Source organism: Schistocerca americana, chromosome 5 (genome assembly GCF_021461395.2).
Source record: "Schistocerca americana isolate TAMUIC-IGC-003095 chromosome 5, iqSchAmer2.1, whole genome shotgun sequence".
NCBI lineage: Eukaryota > Metazoa > Arthropoda > Insecta > Orthoptera > Acrididae > Schistocerca > Schistocerca americana.
In genome coordinates this window covers 125,068,831-125,093,311 of record NC_060123.1, presented here as the reverse complement: position 1 = coordinate 125,093,311, position 24,481 = coordinate 125,068,831, and the positions used below count along the sequence as shown (strand labels likewise).

At 46.9% G+C, this 24,481-nt stretch overlaps 14 non-coding genes across 14 annotated transcripts; all 14 read left to right on the top strand.

Annotated features, from left to right (window-relative positions):
• The first annotated feature begins 4,731 nt into the window (after positions 1-4,731).
• On the top strand, positions 4,732-4,803 carry Trnat-cgu. Its single transcript has one exon. It is a non-coding gene; the product is annotated as a tRNA-Thr (tRNA).
• Positions 4,804-5,136: 333 nt separating this feature from the next.
• On the top strand, positions 5,137-5,210 carry Trnan-guu. Its single transcript has one exon. It is a non-coding gene; the product is annotated as a tRNA-Asn (tRNA).
• A 689-nt stretch (positions 5,211-5,899) lies between these two features.
• On the top strand, positions 5,900-5,971 carry Trnat-cgu. Its single transcript has one exon. It is a non-coding gene; the product is annotated as a tRNA-Thr (tRNA).
• A 333-nt stretch (positions 5,972-6,304) lies between these two features.
• Trnan-guu lies at positions 6,305-6,378 on the top strand. Its single transcript has one exon. It is a non-coding gene; the product is annotated as a tRNA-Asn (tRNA).
• A 689-nt stretch (positions 6,379-7,067) lies between these two features.
• On the top strand, positions 7,068-7,139 carry Trnat-cgu. Its single transcript has one exon. It is a non-coding gene; the product is annotated as a tRNA-Thr (tRNA).
• Positions 7,140-7,472: 333 nt separating this feature from the next.
• Positions 7,473-7,546, top strand: Trnan-guu. The gene has a single exon. It is a non-coding gene; the product is annotated as a tRNA-Asn (tRNA).
• Positions 7,547-8,235: 689 nt separating this feature from the next.
• Trnat-cgu lies at positions 8,236-8,307 on the top strand. The gene has a single exon. It is a non-coding gene; the product is annotated as a tRNA-Thr (tRNA).
• Positions 8,308-8,640: 333 nt separating this feature from the next.
• Positions 8,641-8,714, top strand: Trnan-guu. Its single transcript has one exon. It is a non-coding gene; the product is annotated as a tRNA-Asn (tRNA).
• Positions 8,715-9,403: 689 nt separating this feature from the next.
• Positions 9,404-9,475, top strand: Trnat-cgu. Its single transcript has one exon. It is a non-coding gene; the product is annotated as a tRNA-Thr (tRNA).
• Positions 9,476-16,073: 6,598 nt separating this feature from the next.
• On the top strand, positions 16,074-16,147 carry Trnan-guu. Its single transcript has one exon. It is a non-coding gene; the product is annotated as a tRNA-Asn (tRNA).
• A 689-nt stretch (positions 16,148-16,836) lies between these two features.
• Positions 16,837-16,908, top strand: Trnat-cgu. The gene has a single exon. It is a non-coding gene; the product is annotated as a tRNA-Thr (tRNA).
• A 6,220-nt stretch (positions 16,909-23,128) lies between these two features.
• Trnan-guu lies at positions 23,129-23,202 on the top strand. The gene has a single exon. It is a non-coding gene; the product is annotated as a tRNA-Asn (tRNA).
• A 689-nt stretch (positions 23,203-23,891) lies between these two features.
• Positions 23,892-23,963, top strand: Trnat-cgu. Its single transcript has one exon. It is a non-coding gene; the product is annotated as a tRNA-Thr (tRNA).
• A 333-nt stretch (positions 23,964-24,296) lies between these two features.
• Trnan-guu lies at positions 24,297-24,370 on the top strand. Its single transcript has one exon. It is a non-coding gene; the product is annotated as a tRNA-Asn (tRNA).
• The last annotated feature ends 111 nt before the right edge of the window (positions 24,371-24,481 follow it).

The window sequence follows — 24,481 nt, the reverse complement described above, 5'->3', positions numbered from 1 at the left end:
AACAACAACCTGGAAAAGATGACGCAACGGCCAAGAATGTCCTGTATGAAATTATTACGGAAAAACCTAAGGATGTACCTTCAAGTACCATTAGTGATGGAAAGCCCCTCTGCAAAACTAAAACCCGAGAACTTAGGAATACTCCACCAAACTGAGGATCACATTTCAACAAAAAAAAAAAAAAAAGGGGGAAAAAATATCGTTGAACCGCTTTATGTTCTGATTGTCCTATTGTCTTAGTCATTTTTCGGAGGAACCAAACGCAGTGGTTCATGTATTTTCCATACTCATAGGTATTTTTCTGTAGATTATTCTTGCAGGTGCTTGTTAACGTGGACTATTTTATCCCTTCTAGAAGCGACACAGCTCCCTGTTTTTCTCATTATTTTACAAATTTTTTTTTTTTTTATTCCTTTATGTACATTTTTATGTAAACTAAATGTCCCAGGCGTATACTTTTGCAACTATCAATATTAACAGGATTACATCGACGACTAAAATTGCGGCGCTCAAAGAGTACCTATATGAGTCAGGGACGGACATTGTTTTCCTACAAGAAGTTGTTCTCACTAACCTTACAGTGCCAGGATATTTGTCTATTTCAAATGTCTCGCTTGACACTCACATAGGGACAGCAATTTTAGTCAGGGAGGGGATCCCTGTCACAGATATTGAAAGATTGGAATCCGGCAGAGCGATAGGTATAAAAGTCTTTGGTTTTACTCTTATCAATCTGTATGCCCCTTCCGGCACATCCAATAGAATGGCAAGAGCACAGTTCTTTAAAGACGAGATCATTTATTTATTGCGGAAAAACCCAACGGATCTTATAATCGGCGGTGATTTTAATTGTGTGATCAATAAAAAAGACCAGGTTCCAAATTTTAATAACTGCAATGAATTGAAGCGTTTTGTCACTGTTTTACAGCTTAAAGATGCTTGGGAAATAACGTATCCCACATTTGTGGCTTTCACATATATCGGTCCTCAATCTCGAAGTAGAATTGACGGACTCTACATATCGCAAAGTCTAGTCAGCTCTTTCATTAAAGCGGAGACGACTCCTGTCTACTTTTCTGATCATAGTGCCGTGCTTGCTACCGTCAGCCTTACTGCGCAACCTACTCGTCGTTTCAGAAGTCAATGGCACCTTAACATGTCACTGATGCAGGAAGACGGACTTGAGGAAAGTTTGACAGAAGCGTGGGCGATGTGCCTCCGCTCCGTAAACAGGCATGTCTCAGTACTAGACTGGTGGTGCAACAGGGCAAAGCCTAAACTGCGAAAAGTTCTCATCCATTATGGTGCACAACGATCGAAAGACTTGAAAAATTCCATAGAATTTTATTACACCATGCTGCGAAATCTATACGAGCAGGCAGACACTTCCAACATCCGTCTGGTAGATATCAAGCGAACCAAGGCCAAATTGCTCAGCATTAAAAGACAGCAGATGGAGGGTCTGAAAATAAAATCAAAGGCTAAAACAGTCGTGGAGGATGAACATGCTTCCTTGTACCATCTACTGAGGCACGAAAGAAATAGGAGACGCACCTTCATCGATGGACTTCAGTCTGAAAATGGCGAGACACTCACGACTCAGAGAGACATCGTCAATGCAGTGCACAAGTATTACGAAGACCTATACTCAGTCAGTCCTGTATGTGAAGAGTCCTTCGATGATTACCTTCGTTCCATAGCTCCTCAGGTGTCGGACGAGGAAAACGAAAACCTTCTCGTCGAGTGTCCTAACGAAGAAATCTACAGAACCATCTGCAAGTCTCCTTTGAAGAAATCACCGGGACCGGATGGTTTGCCTGTTGAATTTTATATACGATACTGGCCTTTGATTGGTGACATGTTTACCCGAATCACAAACGAGGTACTTCAGGGAAAACAGATACCTTCTGTCTTTAAAGAGAGTACAATAGTACTCATTCCAAAAACCACTGCAAAAACAAACCTTAATAACTTTCGTCCTATCTCTCTGTTAAACTCTGATTATAAAATCATCGGCAGAATTATAAACAACAGACTCTCACAGCTCGCTACAAAGATAGTAAGCCCATACCAGTCATGTGTTCCTAATAGGAGTATTTTTAAAAGCATAGCTGAATATAGAGATGTAATTGCAATCACTGCTGTGACCAATATCAAATGTGCTATCATGTTTATTGACTTCCAGAAAGCTTTTGATCGTGTGGATCATAGATTCCTTAATGCCACACTGCAGAAAATAGGTTTTAATGAGCGCGTCCTAAGTGTGATTAGAAATATTGCAACAGGAATCAGCGCTTGTATCTCAGTCAACAGCCAGAGGACAAAGCAGATCCAGATCAGGCGTGGCGTGCCTCAAGGCAGCCCCCTCTCAATGCTCCTCTTCGTGCTGTCTTTAGAGCCTTTTCTCCGCAGTGTTCATGTCACCCTGACGGGCCTCACATTATCTGCTCACCGAACTGTTATAAACGCCTATGCCGATGATGTCGGAGTCGTAGTGCGTACTGCCGAAGACATTTCGAAATTGGACATACTAATTAAGAAGTACTGTAGCGTCTCCGGAGCGAGTCTCAACGCAAACAAAAGCAAACTTTTAAACCTACGGGGTTTTCAACACACCACATTAGCCTGGGCGACAAAAGTCACCCAGTGCAAAGCGCTGGGAATAACGCTGACGCCTTGTCCATTGAAAATGGCAGCTATCAATTGGAGAAATACGTCAGGACAAATTCTTGGAATAACAAGAGAAAACCTTTCCCGTAATATGAACCAGTTTCAGAGGGTACTTTTCATTAACAACTGCCTCCTCTCCAAAGGTTACTTTACAGCGCAGATCTTCCCGTTACCAAAAATGATTGGAAAACAGATAATGTCTACCATTGCCAGTTATCTGTGGAGAGGTGAAATATTCCGAGTAGCTGCAACAACAGCGACCTTAGATCCCAGGAAAGGAGGTTTAGGTTTAGTTGACATTAGAAATAAGGCGTCTGCACTTTTTATAAAAAGGACCGCCACTATCCTTAGCGACCACGCTGACAGCATCACAACTAAATTATTTGAAGTTGTCAGGCCTGCAAGTCTACAGCCACCGGTGAATGTGCAAAAAATCAATAACCGGCTCCAGCACGTTCGAGTATATTTCGTGGAACTCAGCTATCTTGGCAATGCCATAATCAACTCACGACGGATCACGGCCCGCGATATTCTGTGTCATCGAAGGAAAATGGAGGGGAGAAACAAATTAGAAAGCAAATACCCACATTTTGATTGGGACGCCATATGGGAAAATATTCATATGCGTGGTCTTCCATCCGACGTCAAATCAACATGGTATAAAACAGTGAATGGGACCATCAGCACTAATGAAAGGCTACATGCAATCGGCATTGGCGAAACGAATCTATGTCTTAAATGCAAACTGATAGATACGTTAGTGCACAGATTAACGTGCGGTGGGAATCTACAAATCTGCAATTGGATTAGAGAACAACTTGCATTTCTTACGAGGTCTTCGGTAGAAAATTTTCCCCCTGTGACATTCCTCAGGCCTCAGACTCGCTATTTTCCCGCAGCAAAAAACAACTCCGTCCACTGGTTAATGGGACACTATGTGAACTACGTAATTAATCACCTAGGATCTGACAATTCCATTGAATTTTACGTGAACTTGAAGTTTGCTTTTTATAGAGCCCTGAAATATAAAGATCACAAGAAGAACTACGGCAATATGCTAAAAATAGTATTTGAGCGACTGGGCATTGGTTGACATGCGGCTGAGATAAACACAAATCATTTCTTTAAGCGAATGGACGCTTGTTTTTCTAAAAACCAGGAAAAAGAAAAAATTACAATTTTCCAGCTTCATATAACCATCAATTATACTCTGCTAACTCAGAAGGCTATTTTGTTTCGTTTCCACAGCAGAAGCCGGAAAAAAAAAAGTTAAAAAGCAAAAAAAAAAAAAAAAAAAAAAAAAAGTGGCGCAATCGGCTAGCGCGTTCGGCTGTTAACCGAAAGGTTGGTGGTTCGAGCCCACCCGGGGGCGAAATCGTTTTAACCGGCACCGAGGTGAGGACATACGTCAACTTTGTTAGAGATACACAGCTAGTGTGACAATTTGGCTGCGTTTGAGTGATGCCACAGAGCCTTATACATATTCAGCCAAGTGACACTGTAGGTAAAAACATGGCCCTACACAGACGTTCTGCTGTTTTCCTTTTTATTCGTCATGTGTGACACTGCAGTAGAGGGACGCCCGCTACAAAAGACGTATTCTTTACATTCAATTTCAGCATATACGTCGCGAGTGCCATATGACAGGGCCTGTCTCTCGATGTCGATTTGTATTTGGTGTGTCTTAAGTGTCGGTCTGCAGTAGGCCGCTGTTGGCCGAGCGACGTGCAGTCGCCTTACATGATGCGCCATGGGCAACGCCAGTGCCACTGTGGACAACAGCGCACTGTAGCCAGAGAGAGGAGCCGAAAGGCGCATTTCGCAGTCGAGCCACGCTATCCCACAAGCTGTGCACTAGGTCAGGATTGTGCAAACCGCAAACTTTTGGTGGGCCGACGCTCGTCGTCGATCGTAAGGGCGAAACATTCAAGAGATTTGGAAAACGGCAATGTGGACACCCCCAGCAGCAGCTGTGTGCCAAATCCGATATCTGGTCGAGGGCTGCAAGATTCAGTATGATGAAGTAACAATTTGGGGATAGCTCACAAACGCTAAGCTGCCGCCTTCTTAGCTCAGTGGTAGAGTACTGGTCTCGTAAACCAGGGGTCGTGAGTTCGAACCTCACAGAAGGCATTCATTTTTTAAACCTTCCTGCAAGGAGCGGAACTATCTCGAGCAGCATCTAACACATGGCAGTACACTGAATGAAAGGGATGTTCTACAACCTATGACAAGTATTCTACTGGCCTCAGAGGTTTTCTGAATGCATAGGCAGAACATTGGTTTGTATGCATTTTGTAGTATAATGTCATGCTTGGCGATGTCATTCGTTTACGAGCCTCGCTACAGTGTGCATGCACGTTATCCATGTGAAGAGGCGTAAGCAAATGCTACCATTCTGCGAGATTCCTGCAGAAGGTATACGAATTGCGTTGATATACAGAGCACAAGGTAGCCAAAGTCAAGGCCTCCGTGGCGCAATCGGCTAGCGCGTTCGGCTGTTAACCGAAAGGTTGGTGGTTCGAGCCCACCCGGGGGCGAAATCGTTTTAACCGGCACCGAGGTGAGGACATACGTCAACTTTGTTAGAGATACACAGCTAGTGTGACAATTTGGCTGCGTTTGAGTGATGCCACAGAGCCTTATACATATTCAGCCAAGTGACACTGTAGGTAAAAACATGGCCCTACACAGACGTTCTGCTGTTTTCCTTTTTATTCGTCATGTGTGACACTGCAGTAGAGGGACGCCCGCTACAAAAGACGTATTCTTTACATTCAATTTCAGCATATACGTCGCGAGTGCCATATGACAGGGCCTGTCTCTCGATGTCGATTTGTATTTGGTGTGTCTTAAGTGTCGGTCTGCAGTAGGCCGCTGTTGGCCGAGCGACGTGCAGTCGCCTTACATGATGCGCCATGGGCAACGCCAGTGCCACTGTGGACAACAGCGCACTGTAGCCAGAGAGAGGAGCCGAAAGGCGCATTTCGCAGTCGAGCCACGCTATCCCACAAGCTGTGCACTAGGTCAGGATTGTGCAGACCGCAAACTTTTGGTGGGCCGACGCTCGTCGTCGATCGTAAGGGCGAAACATTCAAGAGATTTGGAAAACGGCAAGGTGGACACCCCCAGCAGCAGCTGTGTGCCAAATCCGATATCTGGTCGAGGGCTGCAAGATTCAGTATGATGAAGTAACAATTTGCGGATAGCTCACAAACGCTAAGCTGCCGCCTTCTTAGGTCAGTGGTAGAGTACTGGTCTCGTAAACCAGGGGTCGTGAGTTCGAACCTCACAGAAGGCATTCATTTTTTAAACCTTCCTGCAAGGAGCGGAACTATCTCGAGCAGCATCTAACACATGGCAGTACACTGAATGAAAGGGATGTTCTACAACCTATGACAAGTATTCTACTGGCCTCAGAGGTTTTCTGAATGCATAGGCAGAACATTGGTTTGTATGCATTTTGTAGTATAATGTCATGCTTGGCGATGTCATTCGTTTACGAGCCTCGCTACAGTGTGCATGCACGTTATCCATGTGAAGAGGCGTAAGCAAATGCTACCATTCTGCGAGATTCCTGCAGAAGGTATACGAATTGCGTTGATATACAGAGCACAAGGTAGCCAAAGTCAAGGCCTCCGTGGCGCAATCGGCTAGCGCCTTCGGCTGTTAACCGAAAGGTTGGTGGTTCGAGCACACCCGGGGGCGAAATCGTTTTAACCGGCACCGAGGTGAGGACATACGTCAACTTTGTTAGAGATACACAGCTAGTGTGACAATTTGGCTGCGTTTGAGTGATGCCACAGAGCCTTATACATATTCTGCCAAGTGACACTGTAGGTAAAAACATGGCCCTACACAGACGTTCTGCTGTTTTCCTTTTTATTCGTCATGTGTGACACTGCAGTAGAGGGACGCCCGCTACAAAAGACGTATTCTTTACATTCAATTTCAGCATATACGTCGCGAGTGCCATATGACAGGGCCTGTCTCTCGATGTCGATTTGTATTTGGTGTGTCTTAAGTGTCGGTCTGCAGTAGGCCGCTGTTGGCCGAGCGACGTGCAGTCGCCTTACATGAAGCCCCATGGGCAACGCCAGTGCCACTGTGGACAACAGCGCACTGTAGCCAGAGAGAGGAGCCGAAAGGCGCATTTCGCAGTCGAGCCACGCTATCCCTCAAGCTGTGCACTAGGTCAGGATTGTGCAGACCGCAAACTTTTGGTGGGCCGACGCTCGTCGTCGATCGTAAGGGCGAAACATTCAAGAGATTTGGAAAACGGCAATGTGGACACCCCCAGCAGCAGCTGTGTGCCAAATCCGATATCTGGTCGAGGGCTGCAAGATTCAGTATGATGAAGTAACAATTTGGGGATAGCTCACAAACGCTAAGCTGCCGCCTTCTTAGCTCAGTGGTAGAGTACTGGTCTCGTAAACCAGGGGTCGTGAGTTCGAACTTCGCAGAAGGCATTCATTTTTTAAACCTTCCTGCAAGGAGCGGAACTATCTCGAGCAGCATCTAACACATGGCAGTACACTGAATGAAAGGGATGTTCTACAACCTATGACAAGTATTCTACTGGCCTCAGAGGTTTTCTGAATGCATAGGCAGAACATTGGTTTGTATGCATTTTGTAGTATAATGTCATGCTTGGCGATGTCATTCGTTTACGAGCCTCGCTACAGTGTGCATGCACGTTATCCATGTGAAGAGGCGTAAGCAAATGCTACCATTCTGCGAGATTCCTGCAGAAGGTATACGAATTGCGTTGATATACAGAGCACAAGGTAGCCAAAGTCAAGGCCTCCGTGGCGCAATCGGCTAGCGCGTTCGGCTGTTAACCGAAAGGTTGGTGGTTCGAGCCCACCCGGGGGCGAAATCGTTTTAACCGGCACCGAGGTGAGGACATACGTCAACTTTGTTAGAGATACACAGCTAGTGTGACAATTTGGCTGCGTTTGAGTGATGCCACAGAGCCTTATACATATTCAGCCAAGTGACACTGTAGGTAAAAACTTGGCCATACACAGACGTTCTGCTGTTTTCCTTTTTATTCGTCATGTGTGACACTGCAGTAGAGGGACGCCCGCTACAAAAGACGTATTCTTTACATTCAATTTCAGCATATACGTCGCGAGTGCCATATGACAGGGCCTGTCTCTCGATGTCGATTTGTATTTGGTGTGTCTTAAGTGTCGGTCTGCAGTAGGCCGCTGTTGGCCGAGCGACGTGCAGTCGCCTTACATGATGCGCCATGGGCAACGCCAGTGCCACTGTGGACAACAGCGCACTGTAGCCAGAGAGAGGAGCCGAAAGGCGCATTTCGCAGTCGAGCCACGCTATCCCACAAGCTGTGCACTAGGTCAGGATTGTGCAGACCGCAAACTTTTGGTGGGCCGACGCTCGTCGTCGATCGTAAGGGCGAAACATTCAAGAGATTTGGAAAACGGCAAGGTGGACACCCCCAGCAGCAGCTGTGTGCCAAATCCGATATCTGGTCGAGGGCTGCAAGATTCAGTATGATGAAGTAACAATTTGCGGATAGCTCACAAACGCTAAGCTGCCGCCTTCTTAGGTCAGTGGTAGAGTACTGGTCTCGTAAACCAGGGGTCGTGAGTTCGAACCTCACAGAAGGCATTCATTTTTTAAACCTTCCTGCAAGGAGCGGAACTATCTCGAGCAGCATCTAACACATGGCAGTACACTGAATGAAAGGGATGTTCTACAACCTATGACAAGTATTCTACTGGCCTCAGAGGTTTTCTGAATGCATAGGCAGAACATTGGTTTGTATGCATTTTGTAGTATAATGTCATGCTTGGCGATGTCATTCGTTTACGAGCCTCGCTACAGTGTGCATGCACGTTATCCATGTGAAGAGGCGTAAGCAAATGCTACCATTCTGCGAGATTCCTGCAGAAGGTATACGAATTGCGTTGATATACAGAGCACAAGGTAGCCAAAGTCAAGGCCTCCGTGGCGCAATCGGCTAGCGCGTTCGGCTGTTAACCGAAAGGTTGGTGGTTCGAGCACACCCGGGGGCGAAATCGTTTTAACCGGCACCGAGGTGAGGACATACGTCAACTTTGTTAGAGATACACAGCTAGTGTGACAATTTGGCTGCGTTTGAGTGATGCCACAGAGCCTTATACATATTCTGCCAAGTGACACTGTAGGTAAAAACATGGCCCTACACAGACGTTCTGCTGTTTTCCTTTTTATTCGTCATGTGTGACACTGCAGTAGAGGGACGCCCGCTACAAAAGACGTATTCTTTACATTCAATTTCAGCATATACGTCGCGAGTGCCATATGACAGGGCCTGTCTCTCGATGTCGATTTGTATTTGGTGTGTCTTAAGTGTCGGTCTGCAGTAGGCCGCTGTTGGCCGAGCGACGTGCAGTCGCCTTACATGAAGCCCCATGGGCAACGCCAGTGCCACTGTGGACAACAGCGCACTGTAGCCAGAGAGAGGAGCCGAAAGGCGCATTTCGCAGTCGAGCCACGCTATCCCACAAGCTGTGCACTAGGTCAGGATTGTGCAAACCGCAAACTTTTGGTGGGCCGACGCTCGTCGTCGATCGTAAGGGCGAAACATTCAAGAGATTTGGAAAACGGCAATGTGGACACCCCCAGCAGCAGCTGTGTGCCAAATCCGATATCTGGTCGAGGGCTGCAAGATTCAGTATGATGAAGTAACAATTTGGGGATAGCTCACAAACGCTAAGCTGCCGCCTTCTTAGCTCAGTGGTAGAGTACTGGTCTCGTAAACCAGGGGTCGTGAGTTCGAACCTCACAGAAGGCATTCATTTTTTAAACCTTCCTGCAAGGAGCGGAACTATCTCGAGCAGCATCTAACACATGGCAGTACACTGAATGAAAGGGATGTTCTACAACCTATGACAAGTATTCTACTGGCCTCAGAGGTTTTCTGAATGCATAGGCAGAACATTGGTTTGCAGTCGCGCTTGCGACACCGTGCTGGTCGGACGTGTCAGTGCTCCGCTCCACCGCGTGTTCACAAGGCGTGTTTTCCACTCATATTACTGTTTGCTAGTGTTGTGTTATTCTGCAGTTTATATCGTTTTCCATTTGTATTTTTGTTGCGTTCTTATTGTAGCGGGTTTACCGCTCGCTATCTGCTGCAATGTCCAGGTTATTTCCGCGAAAGTGTACACTCCGTTTTGATTTCGACAAGTCCACCCGATCTGTGCAACCGAGTTCACTGGAGAAACATGACTGGATCGTTGATGTTATTGGGATTACATCTGACCAAGTGCACACCGCCTATTATGATACCGAGCAGTATTGTTTCTTTGTTAAATTACTGAATGCTGTATTACTGGAGAAGATCATGACGAAGCACGGAGGAAGTGCTATTTTCCGACACCGGGACGACTCTGTAAGTACAGTGCTCATTTCCAATGCCGATGTAGACTACACGAACGTGCGTATTTTCAACTTACCCCCTGAAGTAGAAAATTGTTATCTAAAGGAGGTACTGTCCAAATTCGGTGACGTTAAACAGATTCGACTCGAACGGTGGTCAAGTCAACATAGGTTGCAATGTTACAGTGGCGTTCGATCTGTCGAAATGCATGTCAAGCAGAATATTCCATCCCATATACTTGTTTGTGACTATAAGGCTCACGTTACTTATATTGGCCAAACACCGACCTGTCATATCTGTAATGAGAGTGGTCACTTGCGTCAAGACTGCCCCAGGCGCATGTTTGTGTTAAAGAATTCCCTCCAGCAGCGTAAAAGGCTTACTTTGGCGGATGTAGTGGCAGCCAAGCCGATGACGGAGATTGGGCTCCCTAATTCTGAAATGCCTTCGGAACAGCAACAAGAAACTCGTTCTGATGAGTTTCCGGTTCTGGTTCGGAGAGACAAAGGTGCGTTGCCCCCTGCAAAACTCGATGCCGCGACCAATAAGAGGCGCAGAACTTGTGACAGCAGTGGCTCTGATACCGACACCTCTAGTGCGCATGAGACCGCGAAAAAGGACGATCGGGAATCCGGCTCGGAAGCGAAAGCTCCGATCGGTGAGGCTATTGTGGACGCTTCTCCTCCCACAATTTCAAGTGCCGATACTTCCGTGGAAGTTAAGCAGTTGCCACTGGCTAGTGCCTTAGAACTTCCGCTACAGCCAACTCAGGCCGACCAACCTGTACGTGTGGCTCACATTCCTGCAGGACGTACACACACAGAGGCCTGTGATGGTGGTATACAAACATCTCTGAGCGCCGACGGTACACATCACGTGGCAGCCGCTTCGGTTCAGGACTCACAACAAGGGGAATGTCAACAACTCCAGGAAATAATACAAACACAGCTGTCCGGGTCTGTCGGTGACAACAAACAGCTGCGGGCAGAGAATGTTGCCAAACAGGCTGATAGTGCGAGTGATAGTTCAGCTGCTCGCTCGCCGGCGGTGTCGCCGCGTGCCATCCCTTCGCGGGATGTGCCGGGAGAGCAGCTTGACATCACCCACGACCCTCCCACGCCGCCAGCTGCAGAGGTGCTCCACAGTGTCCGCCCCAGGATCCGAGTGCAACCTAATGTAAATGCTGTGCGTAAAAAGAGTAAGAACAAAGACGCACGAATACAACTCAGTGACGTCACAGACACGAATTTCCCGGCCACAAATATGGAATGGCATGAAGATGTTGCCCTTTAAAGATATTTGCTCCTTCCGCCTCTTCCACGTACTGTCATAATGTCGCAGGCCTATACGATCACGACATTAAATATTAATAAAATCCGGTCGGAGTTGAAACTGAGTGCCTTAAAACAATATCTCTATGAGTCGGGAACAGATATCGCTCTTTTGCAGGAGGTGGCCATGCCACACTTAACTCTTCCTGGTTTTGTTGCTATTACAAATTTTTCCCCCGACTCGAACGTGGGGACTGCCATCTTACTTAGAGAAGGCATTCCCGCCACTCAGGTTGACAAGTTAGATTCCGGTAGAGGTGTGGGTGTCACCGTTTTTGGCGTCACCATCATTAACTTGTACGCGCCTTCTGGCAGTACCTATAGGGCGGAACGAGCAAACTTTTTTAAGGAACAAATCATCTATTTGTTACGGAAAAATCCCGAACGTGTTATCATTGGAGGTGATTTTAATTGTGTTTTATCCCAGAAAGATCAGTCCCCGAATTTTAATTATTCGCCTGAATTAAAGCGTCTCGTGACCGACCTCAAACTGAAAGACGCGTGGGAAATTAGGTACCCGACCTTGGTACGATTCACACACATCGTCGCGAATTCCTGCAGCAGAATTGACAGGATTTATGTTTCCGACGTTTTAGAGAATGTCTTGTTACAAATTGAAACAATACCCTCCAGCTTCTCTGATCACAGTGGTGTCGTTGCGTGCCTGAATTTGCTGCCACAACCAACGCGTTGGTATAAAAATCAATGGAACTTGAACGTCTCCTTATTAACGGATGCTGACCTAGAGGCGGCGGTGCGACGCGCTTGGGAGCAGTGCTTGCGCACTACCGCAAACTTTCGTAGCACCATAGCGTGGTGGACTCAGCATGCAAAACCCAAACTGCGAAAAGTTGTTATATTCTTCGGTATTGAAAGAGCAGCCGCGATAAAGAAGACGATGGAGTTCTACTACACTATCTTACGCGACCTCTGTGATAGAGCCGACGCCGCGCACACCAGAATAGACGACATTCGAAAAATAAAGGCGAAATTAATCAATCTTAAGAGGATGCAACTGGAAGGTCTTAAGATCAAATCTAAAGTGAAGTCGGTCAGGGACGATGAAACAGCCGCTCTATACCACCTTGTCAAACATGCTAAGAACAGAAGGAGGACTTTTATTGAGGCCCTGAAACTCGGTGATGGCACGACTGTCGACACCCAGCGAGAGATTATCAAGGCACTACACGACTATTTTGTTGACACCTACACGTCAGCGGCTACTCATGACGGCTGCTCTGACGAACTGTTTAGTGCCATTTCCTCTACTATAACTAGAGAAGACAATGACACAATTTCATTAGAATTTAGTAATAAAGATGTTTTGGAGATTGTCTGCCACTCGCCGATCAGGAAGTCCCCTGGTCCTGACGGATTACCCATTGAATTCTACAGGAGGTATTGGCACATCATCGGGGACAAAATCACCCAATTAGTGAACGAAGTTTTTCAAGGGAAGCCTATACCACTTGCCTTTAAGGAATGCACAATTGTGCTTATCCCTAAAGGCAGAGGTACCAAAAATATCGCCAACTTCCGCCCCATTTCATTGTTAAACTCCGATTATAAAATAGTCGCCCGTGCAATCAACACGCGAATGATGCCCCTCACTGCTAAATTCATTGGACGTCAGCAGACATGTGCCTTCGGGAGAACTGTATTGCACACGGCAGCTTTTTACCGGGATATCATTGCGTTAACGAACGCCAGTAACGTGAAGTGTGGGCTGATCTTTCTGGACTTTTTTAAAGCCTTTGACCTCGTCGCTCACGAGTACCTCCTTGAAACCATGAAAAGATTCGGTTTCTTGCAGAACGCGATTGACATGATCACAAACATGGCACTGGGGATCAACGCAAGGCTTTCTGTCAACTCGCAACTAACCCAACCGATTCAAATCAACAGAGGGATTCCACAAGGCAGCCCTTTGTCCATGTTACTTTTTGTTCTTTCACTCGAACCTCTGTTACTCCAACTGCAGGCGAAACTCACAGGGCTAACACTTTCAGGAGAAAAAACTGTCGTAGGCGCCTATGCCGACGATGTGGGTGTGGTTGTCCGCAATGAGAATGACGTCACCACTATAGCGGCTCACCTCCAGCAATACTGTTTGGCGTCGGGGGCTAAATTGAATGACAAGAAAAGTAAATTTCTTAACCTCTGTGGCCTCCAGCATTTGCGAGTTGGCTACGCTCAGGAAGTCAGCGTCCACAAGGCTCTCGGCATCATATTGACGGCGTCCTCTTTAAAGATGGCGGCGGCAAACTGGAGGGAAATAGTGCGTAAACTTAACGGTGCTCTCATTGACAATTCCCACAGAAGCCTCAATCAATTTGATCGGATTCATCTGGTCAACTCCTGTATTTTATCCAAAGCCTTCTACACGGCGCAGCTCCTGCCACTGCCTGCAGTCATTGCTAAGCAAATTATGTCGAAGGTGACCAATTTTATTTGGAGAGGGGAAATTTTTCGCGTGTCTGCCAAAACTGCGACACTCCACCCCCAGAATGGAGGGATGGGATTAGTAGATATCAAGGTGAAAGCGATGGCTCTCTATGTTACAAGGACGACCGCTATAATTAACAATGATCCTTCCGGCATTACAGCGCAATTATTCACTGCCGTCAGGCCGCAAAGTCTTGACCCACCGCTGAATATTCAACCCATCAGTTATCGGCTAAAACATATCAGAGATTATTACCTTTCACGGAGCTACATCGGTAAAGAGGTCATGAACTCTCAACGTTTAACTGCACAAGCCATAATAGCGGACTGGAGACAACACGAAGGAACGAATCCTTTGGCAACGAAGCTCGGTGGCATGAACTGGGATATTGTATGGCGCAATGTCAGTTCCCGTGTCCTCAGTTCCGATGCTCGCACTGCCTGGTACAAAGCCATCAATGATGTGGTTAGCACGAACGAGAGGTTACATAAAATCGGGCTCAGTGACACCCCTCTCTGTCGTCGCTGCCAACTGACGGATACAGTTATCCACCGTTACACCTGCGGGGACCGTCTCCAGAACTGGGTTTGGCTTCGACAAAAAATAGCTCTTATTACCAGGACTACAACCGCCAATGTTTCGTCAGCACTACTGTCTCGTCCTGATGTGCATTTTTATCCGCAGACGAAAAACAATGCAGTTTTGTGGTTGCTGGGTACCTATTCCAGCTACGTCTTTAATAATTTTGGCGGTGACAATTATTTGGAATTCAAGATGTTTATGGATATCGAATTCGCCAAAACATGTACGTACCCGAATCATGGGAAACTCTTCGGCAATATGCTTAAAATAGCGTTTCATCGCATGGGTATCGGATAGGTCAACTGAGTGTGAAGGGGTGAGGCCGGGCCGCGGGACACCAGTGGTGCCGCGAAGAGGCCCCACTGCTTCTGTGTCGCGTCCGGACTCCCCCTCACACTGCGGCTTTCACTGACTCGCTGGACACTGGCTACAGGAACTTTCATTGAGTGAGATACGAAGCTGTGTTTATGTTACGTTTATTCTTCGAGCAGCACTTCTACTATGCCCAAGGGCGAAGTCTTTTCGTTGTCTTTTTCACCATTCCAATTTATTTTCATAGAACGTTACGGGTTTCATTTAAAAAAAAAAAAAAAAAAAAAAAAAAAAAAAAAAAAAAAAAAAAAAAAAAGTGGCGCAATTGGTTGGCGCACGGTCCTTATAAGGCAGTAGCCGTGAGCAATGCCGGGGTTGTGAGTTCGAGCCTCACATGGGGCATACTTTTACCTATTGTTCCTTTTTTTTATGTGCTCTCGTTGTGTCTTTAAATTTGCTTTTTTTTACTGCTGTGTGGAAATGACCGAGGTGGTCAATCGGCGTTTTCAGTTTCAAGTTGGTTGATGTGGTGCATTCCAGGTACGGCTTTCCATGACGCACGGGTCGAATTACTTTAAATTTGAAGTTAAGGTTCTTGTTTTTACTAGTTTTTCTAGGGATGTTTTTTCTTTTTTCTCTTTTCCCTTTTTTTTCCCCCGTATGTGTGCTGTTCGCTGCATACCAATACATTCCGTTGCATTACTTTGGAGGAATTTATTCATTTTTCATTTCGCATGTATGTTTCCACGTATTGGACCATCCGGAGGAACTACTTGCTCTTACGCAGGAATATCTGGATCAACGGGGGAACACCCACGTTCATTGTCATCGGGGGAGCTACATCAACTAATTGTACAGCCACAGAAGCTCGCCAACGACGGCAATTATGGAGAGCGCAAGGCCGGGCTATAAGGGGAGTTGGGAGGCCCGTAAAAAAAAAAAAAAAAAAAAGTGGTAGAGTACTGGTCTCGTAAACCAGGGGTCGTGAGTTCGAACCTCACAGAAGGCATTCATTTTTTAAACCTTCCTGCAAGGAGCGGAACTATCTCGAGCAGCATCTAACACATGGCAGTACACTGAATGAAAGGGATGTTCTACAACCTATGACAAGTATTCTACTGGCCTCAGAGGTTTTCTGAATGCATAGGCAGAACATTGGTTTGTATGCATTTTGTAGTATAATGTCATGCTTGGCGATGTCATTCGTTTACGAGCCTCGCTACAGTGTGCATGCACGTTATCCATGTGAAGAGGCGTAAGCAAATGCTGCCATTCTGCGAGATTCCTGCAGAAGGTATACGAATTGCGTTGATATACAGAGCACAAGGTAGCCAAAGTCAAGGCCTCCGTGGCGCAATCGGCTAGCGCGTTCGGCTGTTAGCCGAAAGGTTGGTGGTTCGAGCCCACCCGGGGGCGAAATCGTTTTAACCGGCACCGAGGTGAGGACATACGTCAACTTTGTTAGAGATACACAGCTAGTGTGACAATTTGGCTGCGTTTGAGTGATGCCACAGAGCCTTATACACATTCAGCCAAGTGACACTGTAGGTAAAAACATGGCCCTACACAGACGTTCTGCTGTTTTCCTTTTTATTCGTCATGTGTGACACTGCAGTAGAGGGACGCCCGCTACAAAAGACGTATTCTTTACATTCAATTTCAGCATATACGTCGCGAGTGCCATATGACAGGGCCTGTCTCTCGATGTCGATTTGTATTTGGTGTGTCTTAAGTGTCGGTCTGCAGTAGGCCGCTGTTGGCCGAGCGACGTGCAGTCGCCTTTCATGATGCCCCATGGGCAACGCCAGTGCCACTGTGGACAACAGCGCACTGTAGCCAGAGAGAGGAGCCGAAAGGCGCATTTCGCAGTCGAGCCACGCTATCCCACAAGCTGTGCACTAGGTCAGGATTGTGCAGACCGCAAACTTTTGGTGGGCCGACGCTCGTCGTCGATCGTAAGGGCGAAACATTCAAGAGATTTGGAAAACGGCAATGTGGACACCCCCAGCAGCAGCTGTGTGCCAAATCCGATATCTGGTCGAGGGCTGCAAGATTCAGTATGATGAAGTAACAATTTGGGGATAGCTCACAAACGCTAAGCTGCCGCCTTCTTAGGTCAGTGGTAGAGTACTGGTCTCGTAAACCAGGGGTCGTGAGTTCGAACCTGACAGAAGGCATTCATTTTTTAAACCTTCCTGCAAGGAGCGGAACTATCTCGAGCAGCATCTAACACATGGCAGTACACTGAATGAAAGGGATGTTCTACAACCTATGACAAGTATTCTACTGGCCTCAGAGGTTTTCTGAATGCATAGGCAGAACATTGGTTTGTATGCATTTTGTAGTATAATGTCATGCTTGGCGATGTCATTCGTTTACGAGCCTCGCTACAGTGTGCATGCACGTTATCCATGTGAAGAGGCGTAAGCAAATGCTGCCATTCTGCGAGATTCCTGCAGAAGGTATACGAATTGCGTTGATATACAGAGCACAAGGTAGCCAAAGTCAAGGCCTCCGTGGCGCAGTCGCGCTTGCGACACCGTGCTGGTCGGACGTGTCAGAGCTCCGCTCCACCGCGTGTTCACAAGGCGTGTTTTCCACTCATATTTCTGTTTGCAAGTGTTGTGTTATTCTGCAGTTTATATCGTTTTCCATTTGTATTTTTGTTGCGGTCTTATTGTGGCGGGTTAACCGCTCGCTATCTGCTGCAATGTCCAGGTTATTTCCGCGAAAGTGTACACTCCGTTTTGATTTCGACAAGTCCACCCGATCTGTGCAACCGAGTTCACTGGAGATACATGACTGGATCGTTGATGTTATTGGGATTACATCTGACCAAGTGCACACCGCCTATTATGATACCGAGCAGTATTGTTTCTTTGTTAAATTACTGAATCCTGTATTACTGGAGAAGATCATGACGAAGCACGGAGGACGTGCTATTTTCCGACACCGGGACGACTCTGTAAGTACAGTGCTCATTTCCAATGCCGATGTAGACTACACGAACGTGCGTATTTTTAACTTACCCCCTGAAGTAGAAAATTGTTATCTAAAGGAGGTACTGTCCAAATTCGGTGACGTTAAACAGATTCGACATGAACGGTGGTCAAGTCAACATAGGTTGCAATGTTACAGTGGCGTTCGATCTGTAGAAATGCATGTCAAGCAGAATATTCCATCCCATATACTTGTTTGTGACTATAAGGCTCACGTTACTTACATTGGCCAAATACCGACCTGTCATATCTGTAATGAGAGTGGTCACTTGCGTCAAGACTGCCCCAGGCGCATGTTTGTGTTAAAGAATTCCCTCCAGCAGCGTAAAAGGCTTACTTTGGCGGAGGTAGTGGCAGCCAAGCCGATGACAGAAATTGGGCTCCCTAGTTCTGTAATGCCTTTGGAACAGCAACAAGAAATTCGTTCTGATGAGTTTCCGGTTCTGGTTCGGAGAGACAAAGGTGCGTTGCCCCCTGCAAAACTCGATGCCGCGACCAATAAGAGGCGCAGAACTTGTGACAGCAGTGGCTCTGATACCGACACCTCTAGTGCACATGAGACCGCGAAAAAGCACGATCGGGAATCCGGCTCGGAAGCGGAAGCTCCAATCGGTGAGGCTATTGTGGACGCTTCTCCTCCCACAATTTCAAGTGCCGATACTTCCGTGGAAGTTAAGCAGTTGCCGCTGGCTAGTGCCTTAGAACTTCCGCGACAGCCAACTCCGGCCGACCAACCTGTACGTGTGGCTCACGTTCCTGCAGGAAGTACACACACAGAGGCCTGTGATGGTGGTATACAAACACCTCTGAGCGCCGACGGTACACATCACGTGGCAGCCGCTTCGGTTCAGGACTCACAACAAGGGGAATGTCAACAACTCCAGGAAATAATACAAACACAGCTGTCCGGGTCTGTCGGTGACAACAAACCGTTGCGGGCAGAGAATGTTGCCAAACAGGCTGATAGTGCGAGTGATAGTTCAGCTGCTCGCTCGTCGGCGGTGTCGCCGCGTGCGATCCATTCGAGGGATGTGCCGGGAGAGCAGCTTGACATCACCCACGACCCTCCCACGCCGCCGGCTGCGGAGGCGCTCCACAGTGTCCGCCCCAGGATCCGAGTGCAACCTAATGTAAATGCTGTGCGTAAAAAGAGTAAGAACAAAGACGCAAGAATACACCTCAGTGACGTCACCGACACGAATTTCCCGGCCACAAATATGGAATGGCATGAAGATGTTGCCCTTTAAAGATATTTGCTCCTTCCGCCTCTTCCACGTACTGTCATAATGTCGCAGGCCTATACGATCACGACATTAAATATTAATAAAATCCGGTCGGAGTTGAAACTGAGTGCCTTAAAACAATATCTCTATGAGTCGGGAACAGATATCGCTCTTTTGCAGGAGGTGGCCATGCCACACTTAACTCTTCCTGGTTTTGTTGCTATTACAAATTTTTCCCCCGACTCGAACGTGGGGACTGCCATCTTACTTAGAGAAGGCATTCCCGTCACTCAGGTTGACAAGTTAGATTCCGGTAGAGGTGTGGGTGTCACCGTTTTTGGCGTCACCATCATTAACTTGTACGCGCCTTCTGGCAGTACCTATAGAGCGGAACGAGCAAACTTTTTTAAGGAACAAATCATCTATTTGTTACGGAAAAATCCCGAACGTGTTATCATTGGAGGTGATTTTAATTGTGTATTATCCCAGAAAGATCAGTCCCCGAATTTTAATTATTCGCCTGAATTAAAGCGTCTCGTGACCGACCTCAAACTGAAAGACGCGTGGGAAATTAGGTACCCGACCTTGGTACGATTCACACACATCGTCGCGAATTCCTGCAGCAGAATTGACAGGATTTATGTTTCCGACGTTTTAGAGAAAGTCTTGTTACGAATTGAAACAATACCCTCCAGCTTCTCTGATCACAGTGGTGTCGTTGCGTGCCTGAATTTGCTGCCACAACCAACGCGTTGGTATAAAAATCAATGGAACTTGAACGTCTCCTTATTAACGGATGCTGACCTAGAGGCGGCGGTGCGACGCGCTTGGGAGCAGTGCTTGCGCACTACCACAAACTTTCGTAGCACCATAGCGTGGTGGACTCAGCATGCAAAACCCAAACTGCGAAAAGTTGTTATATTCTTCGGTATTGAAAGAGCAGCCGCGATAAAGAAGACGATGGAGTTCTACTACACTGTCTTACGCGACCTCTGTGATACAGCCGACGCCGCGAACACCAGAATAGACGACATTCGAAAAGTAAAGGCGAAACTAATCAATCTTAAGAGGATGCAACTGGAAGGTCTTAAGATCAAATCTAAAGTGAAGTCGGTCAGGGACGATGAAACAGCCGCTCTATACCACCTTGTCAAACATGCTAAGAACAGAAGGAGGACTTTTATTGAGGCCCTGAAACTCGGTGATGGCACGACTGTCGACACCCAGCGAGAGATTATCAAGGCACTACACGACTATTTTGTTGACACCTACACGTCAGCGGCTACTCATGACGGCTGCTATGACGAACTGTTTAGTGCCATTTCCTCTACTATAACTAGAGAAGACAATGACACAATTTCATTAGAATTTAGTAATAAAGATGTTTTGGAGATTGTCTGCCACTCGCCGATCAGGAAGTCCCCTGGTCCTGACGGATTACCCATTGAATTTTACAGGAGGTATTGGCACATCATCGGGGACAAAATCACCCAATTAGTGAACGAAGTTTTTCAAGGGAAGCCTATACCACTTGCCTTTAAGGAATGCACTATTGTGCTTATCCCTAAAAGCAGAGGTACCAAAAATATCGCCAACTTCCGCCCCATTTCATTGTTAAACTCCGATTATAAAATAGTCGCCCGTGCAATCAACACGCGAATGATGCCCCTCACTGCTAAATTCATTGGACGTCAGCAGACATGTGCCTTCGGGAGAACTGTATTGCAAACGGCCGCTTTTTACCGGGATATCATTGCGTTAACGAACGCCAGTAACGTGAAGTGTGGGCTGATCTTTCTGGACTTTTTTAAAGCCTTTGACCTCGTCGCTCACGAGTACCTCCTTGAAACCATGAAAAGATTCGGTTTCTTGCAGAACGCGATTGACATGATCACAAACATGGCACTGGGGATCAACGCAAGGCTTTCTGTCAACTCGCAACTAACCCAACCGATTCAAATCAACAGAGGGATTCCACAAGGCAGCCCTTTGTCCATGTTACTTTTTGTTCTTTCACTCGAACCTCTGTTACTCCAACTGCAGGCGAAACTCACAGGGCTAACACTTTCAGGAGAAAAAACTGTCGTAGGCGCCTATGCCGACGATGTGGGTGTGGTTGTCCGCAATGAGAATGACGTCACCACTATAGCGGCTCACCTCCAGCAATACTGTTTGGCGTCGGGGGCTAAATTGAATGACAAGAAAAGTAAATTTATTAACCTCTGTGGCCTCCAGCATTTGCGAGTTGGCTACGCTCAGGAAGTCAGCGTCCACAAGGCTCTCGGCATCATATTGACGGCGTCCTCTTTACAGATGGCGGCGGCAAACTGGAGGGAAATAGTGCGTAAACTTACCGGTGCTCTCATTGACAATTCCCACAGAAGCCTCAATCAATTTGATCGGATTCATCTGGTCAACTCCTGTATTTTATCCAAAGCCTTCTACACGGCGCAGCTCCTGCCTCTGCCTGCAGTCATTGCTAAGCAAATTATGTCGAAGGTGACCAATTTTATTTGGAGAGGGGAAATTTTTCGCGTGTCTGCCAAAACTGCGACACTCCACCCCCAGAATGGAGGGATGGGATTAGTAGATATCAAGGTGAAAGCGATGGCTCTCTATGTTACAAGGACGACCGCTATAATTAACAATGATCCTTCCGGCATTACAGCGCAATTATTCACTGCCGTCAGGCCGCAAAGTCTTGACCCGCCGCTGAATATTCAGCCCATCAGTTATCGGCTAAAACATATCAGAGATTATTACCTTTCACGGAGCTACATCAGTAAAGAGGTCATAAACTCTCAACGTTTAACTGCACAAGCCATAATAGCGGACTGGAGACAACACGAAGGAACGAATCCTTTGGCAACGAAGCTCGGTGGCATGAACTGGGATATTGTATGGCGCAATGTCGGTTCCCGTGTCCTCAGTTCCGATGCTCGCACTGCCTGGTACAAAGCCATCAATGATGTCGTTAGCACGAACGAGAGGTTACATAAAATCGGGCTCAGTGACACCCCTCTCTGTCGTCGCTGCCAACTGACGGATACAGTTATCCACCGTTACACCTGCGGGGACCGTCTCCAGAACTGGGTTTGGCTTCGACAAAAAATAGCTCTTATTACCAGGACTACAACCGCCAATGTTTCGTCAGCACTACTGTCTCGTCCTGATGTGCATTTTTATCCGCAGACGAAAAACAATGCAGTTTTGTGGTTGCTGGGTACCTATTCCAGCTACGTCTTTAATAATTTTGGCGGTGACAATTATTTGGAATTCAAGATGTTTATGGATATCGAATTCGCCAAAACATGTACGTACCCGAATCATGGGAAACTCTTAGGCAATATGCTTAAAATAGCGTTTCATCGCATGGGTATCGGATAGGTCAACTGAGTGTGACGGGGTGAGGCCGGGCCGCGGGACACCAGTAGTGCCGCGAAGAGGCCCCACTGCTTCTGTGTCGCGTTCGGACTCCCCCTCACACTGCGGCTTTCACTGACTCGCTGGACACTGGCTACAGGAACTTTCATTAAGTGAGATAAGAAGCTGTGTTCATGTTACGTTTATTCTTCGAGCAGCACTTCTACTATGCCCAAGGGCGAAGACTTTTCGTCGTCTTTTTCACCATTCCCATTCATTTTCATAGAAGGTTACGGGTTTCGTTTTTCATAAAAAAAAAAAAAAAAAAAAAAAAGAAGAAAAAAAAAAAGTTGGTAGAGCGGTGGACTGTAGTGGAGGATTCACAGTTATCCATAATTTCAAAATAAAAAAAAAAAAAAAGTGGTAGAGCATTGGTCTTCGTAAACCAGGGGTCATGAGTTCGAACTTCACAGAAGGCATTCATTTTTTTTACCTTCCTGCATGGAGCAGCGCTATCTCGACCAGCTTCTAACACATGGCAGTACACTGAATGAAAGGGATGTTCTACAACCTATGACAAGTATTCTACTGGCCTCAGAGGTTTTCTGAATGCATAGGCAGAACATTGGTTTGTATGCATTTTGTAGTATAATGTCATGCTTGGCGATGTCATTCGTTTACGAGCCTCGCTACAGTGTGCATGCACGTTATCCATGTGAAGAGGCGTAAGCAAATGCTGCCATTCTGCGAGATTCCTGCAGAAGGTATACGAATTGCGTTGATATACAGAGCACAAGGTAGCCAAAGTCAAGGCCTCCGTGGCGCAATAGGCTAGCGCGTTCGGCTGTTAACCGAAAGGTTGGTGGTTCGAGCACACCCGGGGGCGAAATCGTTTTAACCGGCACCGAGGTGAGGACATACGTCAACTTTGTTAGAGATACACAGCTAGTGTGACAATTTGGCTGCGTTTGAGTGATGCCACAGAGCCTTATACATATTCAGCCAAGTGACACTGTAGGTAAAAACATGGCCCTACACAGACGTTCTGCTGTTTTCCTTTTTATTCGTCATGTGTGACACTGCAGTAGAGGGACGCCCGCTACAAAAGACGTATTCTTTACATTCAATTTCAGCATATACGTCGCGAGTGCCATATGACAGGGCCTGTCTCTCGATGTCGATTTGTATTTGGTGTGTCTTAAGTGTCGGTCTGCAGTAGGCCGCTGTTGGCCGAGCGACGTGCAGTCGCCTTACATGATGCCCCATGGGCAACGCCAGTGCCACTGTGGACAACAGCGCAATGTAGCCAGAGAGAGGAGCCGAAAGGCGCATTTCGCAGTCGAGCCACGCTATCCCACAAGCTGTGCACTAGGTCAGGATTGTGCAGACCGCAAACTTTTGGTGGGCCGACGCTCGTCGTCGATCGTAAGGGCGAAACATTCAAGAGATTTGGAAAACGGCAATGTGGACACCCCCAGCAGCAGCTGTGTGCCAAATCCGATATCTGGTCGAGGGCTGCAAGATTCAGTATGATGAAGTAACAATTTGGGGATAGCTCACAAACGCTAAGCTGCCGCCTTCTTAGGTCAGTGGTAGAGTACTGGTCTCGTAAACCAGGGGTCGTGAGTTCGAACCTCACAGAAGGCATTCATTTTTTAAACCTTCCTGCAAGGAGCGGAACTATCTCGAGCAGCATCTAACACATGGCAGTACACTGAATGAAAGGGATGTTCTACAACCTATGACAAGTATTCTACTGGCCTCAGAGGTTTTCTGAATGCATAGGCAGAACATTGGTTTGTATGCATTTTGTAGTATAATGTCATGCTTGGCGATGTCATTCGTTTACGAGCCTCGCTACAGTGTGCATGCACGTTATCCATGTGAAGAGGCGTAAGCAAATGCTGCCATTCTGCGAGATTCCTGCAGAAGGTATACGAATTGCGTTGATATACAGAGCACAAGGTAGCCAAAGTCAAGGCCTCCGTGGCGCAATCGGCTAGCGCGTTCGGCTGTTAACCGAAAGGTTGGTGGTTCGAGCACACCCGGGGGCGAAATCGTTTTAACCGGCACCGAGGTGAGGACATACGTCAACTTTGTTAGAGATACACAGCTAGTGTGACAATTTGGCTGCGTTTGAGTGATGCCACAGAGCCTTATACATA